Here is a 7809-nt window from a genome sequence, read left to right as displayed (position 1 = left end):
CAATTCACCTATGTATATTAGTCATGCTAGTTATGCTACAATATTGATTTGGGTTATTTTTTCGTATCTTCTGTTGTAGTGCTCCTTGATAAAGGACTTGGTTAGTCCGAAATGCATCGGAGCCATCCTAAAGTTGATTGAATCGATCATTTGATGACCATGTTGAAATGACAAAGAAAATTATGAAATGAAAATCTTTCAATAAAATCTACAACTTTACAATCAGAACTTTTCATTGAAATCTCCTGGAATCTATCGTGTTATTCACACATAGAACCCGAATAAGTGTGCCCATCACAGGGATGCGCCTACACCCCAGTAGCGCACTCAACTCCTTTGATATCCGAGACGCACCGGAACAGTTGCGTCACCTGTAGGAGCACCTTGAAATCCATCACCCGAACCCCACCATCCTTGAAACTTACAGTTCACAACTTAAGTAGTGCGCCGTGCCTATTTCTGTTTCACTCAGATTTTAGTTGTATTCATTTATTTATTTATGTTTTTTAAATAAAAATTCTCTTCTCTCTTCTTTTTCATGCTTGGTTAATCTAATTTTGTTCTTTGTTTATATGAAGGAAGGAGGGGTGTTGGGATTCCTTGTTGTTCTCGTGAGCGCATTCTTCTCTGCTGTTCCTTGCATGGAACACAGAATGCGAAGCCTTGGCAGTTACTGCAGAGGAAGCGGAGTTACTGGATGAAAATAAAGAAGCTTAAAACTACTTACCTACGGTGGTCTTCTTTACAATATGCTCAAAAACAACTTGGTACATTCTTTGTTTTTCTTTCTGCTGCTAGAATGCATATTTTATGAATTTGAAATGCCTTTCTTTTCTTTTTTCCATAATGGCCCTTAAGGATGCCCCGTCATACCCCTAATACCTTGGCCTATTGCTCACAAAATGTTTATTATTCCCCACAAAAATTAAACCTACATAGTGGTATAGGTTTATTTTTAAATTGTGACCCTTTCTATAGTTTCTACGGACTAAATTGTATTTTTGGCCTTAAGAGTATATATGAATTTAAATCATATATTTATTGATAGGGTTTGTGGAACCAGTGATCTTAAATCTAGCAGTTATATTTGGCTAGAAACAGTATTACCTGTCTTCAAGTTATAACAAGAGCTGCGGTTGTGACATCAGTAGCAATCTATTTTGATCACTCTAAAATGACAAATGTTTTTGCTCCTGAATCAGTAGTACTTTGTTTACTCTTTGTAGGGAAAAGTAGGAAGTTTAGGAAATATCTCTCGATATCTCTTTGTTTTAATCGTTGTTAAATGCATTTTGTTGGTATAATGCCTTATGCAGTGTTTTCTTAGATGAACATGTGTTAGCAAGTATTTGTTTAATTAATTAAAATTGTTACAAAATATTTCACACATAAGCAATGAGCATATAATGGCGAGGTCAGCAGAATTATCACTCGGGCAGTAAAAGGGCTCAGAAGAATTTGAAAAGAAAAACCCTTCAGTACTAGCAGCATATTCGTTTTGTTAAAATAGGTCATTCTACGCTCTTAATCTTCTGTCATATGCGTCTAACACATTTAGGTAGTAAAAGCACTAAAAACAATAAAAAAGTTAAGCCATTCAAACAGTAGCAGAATAGTAATAGGCGTTTTATAAAGTAATTGGCATTTGGGCAGCAAAAGTGCTAAAAATATATATTTTCAAAAAGCCATTCAAAACTAGCAGCAAATATTCATATTGTATAAGTAAGTCATTCTACTCGCGCTTAATCTTCTGTCATAGGCGTCTAACAAATTTAGGTAGTAGAAGCTCTAAAAACAATTTTAAAAAAAGGTAAGCCATTCAAAACTATTATTTTTTTCTTTTAAACTCGGAGCACTTCTTATGCCCATGAGCTACCTGCTGGGACGCGCCTCCAAAGGAAAGTGCTGATAAAGCTGGTTGGCGGAGCAGTATTCCAGATTCCAGAGTAGAAGGGACAGATGCTTTTTGTGGAATGATACTACTGTTGAAGTGCAGTTCGTGTTAAGGATGTGGCACTGTGGCTATTGCAGGAAGACTTTCAGCAGCAGCTTAGTAACTGACATGAATTTCCCAAATTTTTCCAAATCTACCCAGGTTACAGAGCAGCTCTTTGCCTTCATTACATGTGCTCACTCTGTGTGCTAAAGAGACTTATCTTAATAAAGTGCGGCGTGCATTCAGGAGAGCCGGGTACGTACAAATTAGATGTTCAAATATTTCTTCACTTAGATGCATGGCCCTGGCACTGTGCATAGCTTCCAGCTTGCATGAAGCTCTTTAATGGCTAGGGCCATTAGTCATGAATAGAAACCCGTTTTAGTGTTACCTTCCTCAGGGCACTGTTCACATATGGCTGGATTGACGTCTGAAGGATACGTGTTCTCCTACTTTGGAAATCTTCCTCTTTATCTTGTGGTATTTCATTAATCTTTAACCACTCTAAAAATCAAATTTCCACTCATTTCATAGCATTGATTAATTGCTTCGAAGGTGTTGTGAGTCTTCATATCCCTGGAAATCGCCAAAAATGGGACATTTTTTCTCTGCTGTGAGGGTTTCAAGCAACTTTATGTCAGACTTTATGAGATAGACTGAAAAAAGCTTAAAAAACTTCAGAGAGAGGGGAATTTGTCGTCTACATGTTGATTTTCTTATTTGCAGTATTTGATTGGCCAGAAAAAGAGTGCTTGTATTGCACTTTATGTTTTGCTGGACACCCAATGCTCAGAACAATAGGTCTGAAATGGTTACTGTGATAAGCCAATAATGCCATATGTGAGATGGCATAATTATGATCCGTTAATTATGAACGGTTAAGGCAAACACAGTGTGACTGGTATATTCATTGTGAAGAGCATCTTAAAGTCAAAAGCAAGTAGCTGGGATTTTATTAAACTGTGGTAATGCCTGTAGATGGGTATTTTTAAGTACAGTATATCATGGTACTCCAGGAATCAATGTTTTTGGTGTCTGTTATACTCGCTGACAAACCTGGGGTAGTATATTTGCACTGTGACAATAATTATTGTTAGGCCCTTTTCAGTAAGATTGTGTGGGGTTCGAGAGTTAAAGGATACCTTTTGGTGGATTGTGATGCTAATCTTGAAGACTTAACTCTTGAGAAGTTATGTGGGTCTGATTACCAGAAGATCAGAGACCACCCTCAACGTTGGGGCAAACGGAGGTAGGGATAAGCGAAACAACGGGGGTGTCTTCATTGGTTAGGTAACAGCTTCACATGTATTGGGAATTCTTTACACAGGAATATACTTCTACATATATTCTTCAATCTGGCTAAATAAAGGACAGATAGAATAAGGTGTTACCACCTGCAGCCACATCTCCCACTACAGTCCAGGACTTACCAGGTTCTCAGTAACAAGTTGTCTGTAATTGTCCAAGAGTACTGGTAAACCCTCCAGCTAACTGGAAAGTCCGGATACTGGGAAGATGATTTAGCAAGGCGCGGTTTCTATAAAGCCACAGGATGCTACCAGAGGAGGCACAAGGTGCATTAGAGGTAGGTGAAACAGATTGACATCAGATGCAGGGGTGACTGAGCCAGACCATGTATAAAACGGCTGAGGGGAGGTAACAAATAAAGGAAAGAGGGAAATAACGAAGGTCATGACAAGGGGGAAAGAGTAAGTGAGATTATGAATCAATAAAGCAATTGTGAGGCAACTGACAACTGTTACTGACAGTCCCTTAATTTTCCTGGAAACACCCACCTTCCCTCGGGTCTTCACTTCAATTGGTCTCTTATTGAGCTTGACATGAAAGGTCCGCCAGATACTTTTGTGTCCAGGCTGCCACTAACCAGTCATCCAAATCGTCCAATCCCTCTTATGCATGCTCTTTCCTTACTATGGAGCCCTTTAGGATCGCGGACGGACTTGCGTCCGTCCGCGACCCCAGAGTAGGAGGGAACCTCCGCATGGCATGCGGAGTTCCCTCCTGTGCAATTAGGATTTGACCGCCACCCTGACGGTCACATCCTCTATTTTTAGCATTGCGGCGGGTGCGGCTTCAAGCTGCAGCCGCAGCAATGTTACAAAATGCACGCATTGCATTTGTATGTAGAAAGTGGCAGGCACTGCGCGGTGCCTGCCGCTTTCTGCATACAAATGCAGGAGGGTACCATAGGTACCCCCCATGTGCACCCCCCACCCCCTCTTCACCTAGGGGGCCCGCAACGGGCCCTCGCAGTGATGTTACACATGCTTTTCCACGGCGGGAAAGCCGCCGCGGAAAAGCTGCAATCAGAGCCCATCCTAATCTGGCTGACGGTGTCTGAGAGACACCGTCACCATATTAGTGCTTTTCCGCCGCGATTGTAAGCCAACCGCGGCGGAAAAGCTGCGGACCGAAACCAGAACCCACCATCCATCCTAATGTGGCGGTGGGTCATTGGTGGGTCCGCTGCGGATTTTTCACATCCTCCGGGCCGGGTGGCTTCCGCCGGCCCAGAGGATGCGGAAAATCCGCAATCCTTATAAGCCCCATAGTCTGTCTCCTGATCCTTGTCCTGTTGATCACTTGTCTCTCATTACCCTTGATCCTGGTGGAATGTATATTGTTTTGTCAACAGAAATGTGCATATTTGTAATTGTATATCTGTGTGCTCTATAGCTGTCCTATGCTCTATTCAGCAAGCATTATGTGGTTTTAGTGAGAAGCCAATGATAAAAGCTATAAGCCTGATTGGTTCATTGGGAAATGTTATGTCAGATGGATGTCATATGCCATATGTGTCATTTATTCATGAAAAGGTTATGGCAAAGGAAGTAGGCCTGACTTATTTTTTGAATATAGCATGCTACAACGCATGCAATTACATTGCTTTCCGTAACAACGCAGTCGTTACAACGATCACGTTGTTACTGTTGTGAATGTATCTAGGACCCTAATTAAATATTCCAGATTCATGTTCTTATGCGGTTATAACAAATCATATCCTTATAAAGGCATAAGAATCATATCCATATTTAGTCATAGCCAATGCAGTCCAAATACGGCAAGGCTACTTCCCTAGACTCCTAGAAAGTACAACGCGTTCTTTAAACAAAACAAACCTCCAGCAGCCCGGGAATTCCCCCTGCTTTTGTTTTGATTTGTCCTAGAACTCCTGAGGGTCCTGAAAGAACTGCCAGTTCTAAGTGACAGTTCTTAGTGACATCTTATGTCCAACCTTACGTCAAACACGGCACCTTCCAGGTATAAATATACCAGCATTTGCCTTAAGCAACACACAGTGGTTTGGAACGGAGCGGCTATCTACTCACCCGAAGCCCAGCTGATGCGAGTGCCAAAGGAAGCCATCCCTCCCATTTGACGCACTGGGAAAGAAGCTGTCTTTTCTCCTGCCGAGAAAATCCAGCTCCAGTGTTTCCAGTCACCCTTGCGGGTTACTGGGAGATCGAGTCCTGAGAACGAGATACAAGACCTCCTTCATTCTAAAACCAAGGTACGGAGCTGATTAGACTCTTAGAGAATTCTTGATTCAGATTCTTGGCTAAAACTAACTTAACTTAAACTGCAACTCCCTTACTCCTTCCCACGTACTAGGCTTAGGTTAGGTACATAGGGGTAGGCGTATTTAGAAGCACCAGTTGAGTACGTTTAGTCAACTTTTATCATTGTATGTAATTGTATATATTTTATCCGTTTTAAGTATCATATGGCTCAGAAACCATATCAATGCTTTTACAGTATTATTTCATAATACTCCTTTTGCTGTACGCACTTTACTTTATGACGAGTATTGCAATGATGGTAATTCACTTCTCTTGCATGAGAAAGAAGACTGTTCAATAAATAACACCTTTTATTGAAAACGCCCGTCTCTCTATCTCTCTGCACTCTGGTGAAACTAAGTATGCACGATTGATTGAGTGAAATAGATATCTATTGTTTTCACACGACTCTGGAGATAGACTCCTTATTCTAGAGGGAGCAAAGTTGTCATGTTTATGTGGTTGTCAGAAGCTAATCCCTTCTTGTCTAATCAGGGAAGTTAACTCCTCCCTGTTCATTCGAGAAAGTTTCTAGTGACCTCTGAGCTAGCTGGCATACCTAATTAAGTCTAACATATTCAGTAGAGACCTAGTCGACCTCAGTCCTACGTCTAAACTGCCGTTTATGTTATTCCAATGCGTAGAGCCTTTTGGGAATATAGGAACTACCCTACATGGCGCCCAACGTTTGGTAAGGCGATAATCTAACGCAAGATACTAGAGTAACTCAGTCGTGCTTTTTCACACAGACCCCATTTTCCCGTAAAAACTCCAATAGACGTCTGGAGTGGGTGAAAGGTTAAATATCCGCCGAAACTTAGTAGGAAGAGATTCATATGTATTAGTTTTTGGTTTAGTCAACGTTGAAGGATACAGTGTTCCAAAATATTGTGCACCTAATCTTTGTTTCCTTGAAACTTACTCTGCAAACTTTCAGTCAGTAAAATGCCGGAAAGTGACAAAGAAAGAAATGCTTTAGCAGCTCAACTTTTGACGGAAGACACAAGTCTCCAACAAGACGAACCAGATGCTATATTCATCCCGGTCAAGATAAGAAAAACTATAACTATAAAACTTATAGAAAATGGAGTAACATCAAGAGGTGGTACAGTCGTATTTGTGGTAGAGGCCCTTGAATATCGGCACACAGAGGTATTCTATTCCTGGATACATTTTCCTGCAGCACATGCTGTAACACATGAGTTCCAATACTACAAAATAGCGGAAGCTCCAGAGGAATACTTTCCTTTCGAGTAAGTTGAAATTCTACTAACATACCAAGAGCACCTGCTTTGGTTTAATGGCGCCCTAAAGCATCAAAATCACATTACCATGCTTGGTCCACTAGGTAGACCAGGAGCCACATGGCCGGTTCTAGCCAGCTACACACCACACCCCGACATTGAAACAATGTCAGACAGAGAACTTTTAGTTCACTTAAAACAACTAATTAAAATACATAGGCAATTGGTCCAATATGTCATGCGGACTTCAACAGTCCAACCAGCAATTAAAATTCCACAAAACTCCCCTCAGCAGGGGAACACAAATAAAATTAAACCACAGAATATACAATCATGTCTTGGTAAAACACCTGCAAAATGGGAACAAATTCCATTCTGGTTAGCTCAAAAAATCACTCAAATAGAGGCAGTATTTACTGATACTACCCCTCACGAAAAACACAGAATTCTGACTATCTGTCTCCCAATGGGGATCGCACCACATGTGGAGGACTGTGACACTTGGGGCACAGTCTTTGCTTCTATCTACACAAAAACACATGGTGTTCCGTCTATGGCGGTTATACCAGATGTACTAAGACAGATTCAAAATGAATACGGTCCAGAACCTGCTTTAACTCTGGGTATGAAATTACTGAAAGACTTTAAGCAGGTCTCAGCTATATTACTAGCCAATATAAAAGGAGAAGCAGCATCTGTGGCGATCTGCCAAAAATTGAAAGAGACGGATATAGCAGAACAACCTTTTGAACTTGCCAGAATAATTGAAAAATCCTATGAAGAATTCGGTAGAGATAGTTTGGGTGGTAAACCAGTAAAACCCCAACTAATTGAAAATCCTGAAAAAAAATTCATTAAAAATAATATCAACTCTCAAAAGAAGAAGTGGGAGGGTAATAAACAAACCACTCCCAGAGAAAAACAGTTTCAGTCCAGAGGAAGGTCTCCCCAACGAAGAGAGAGATCTCCAGAAAGGGGGGTAAGCCTCCACAACGGGAGCTCTCTGAAAAAAGATACAACCTTAGAAATAGGGACAATTTGAGAAAAC

Source organism: Lissotriton vulgaris, chromosome 10, assembly GCF_964263255.1.
Source record: "Lissotriton vulgaris chromosome 10, aLisVul1.2, whole genome shotgun sequence".
NCBI classification, from domain to species: domain Eukaryota; kingdom Metazoa; phylum Chordata; class Amphibia; order Caudata; family Salamandridae; genus Lissotriton; species Lissotriton vulgaris.
This window is presented reverse-complemented; position numbering follows the sequence as displayed.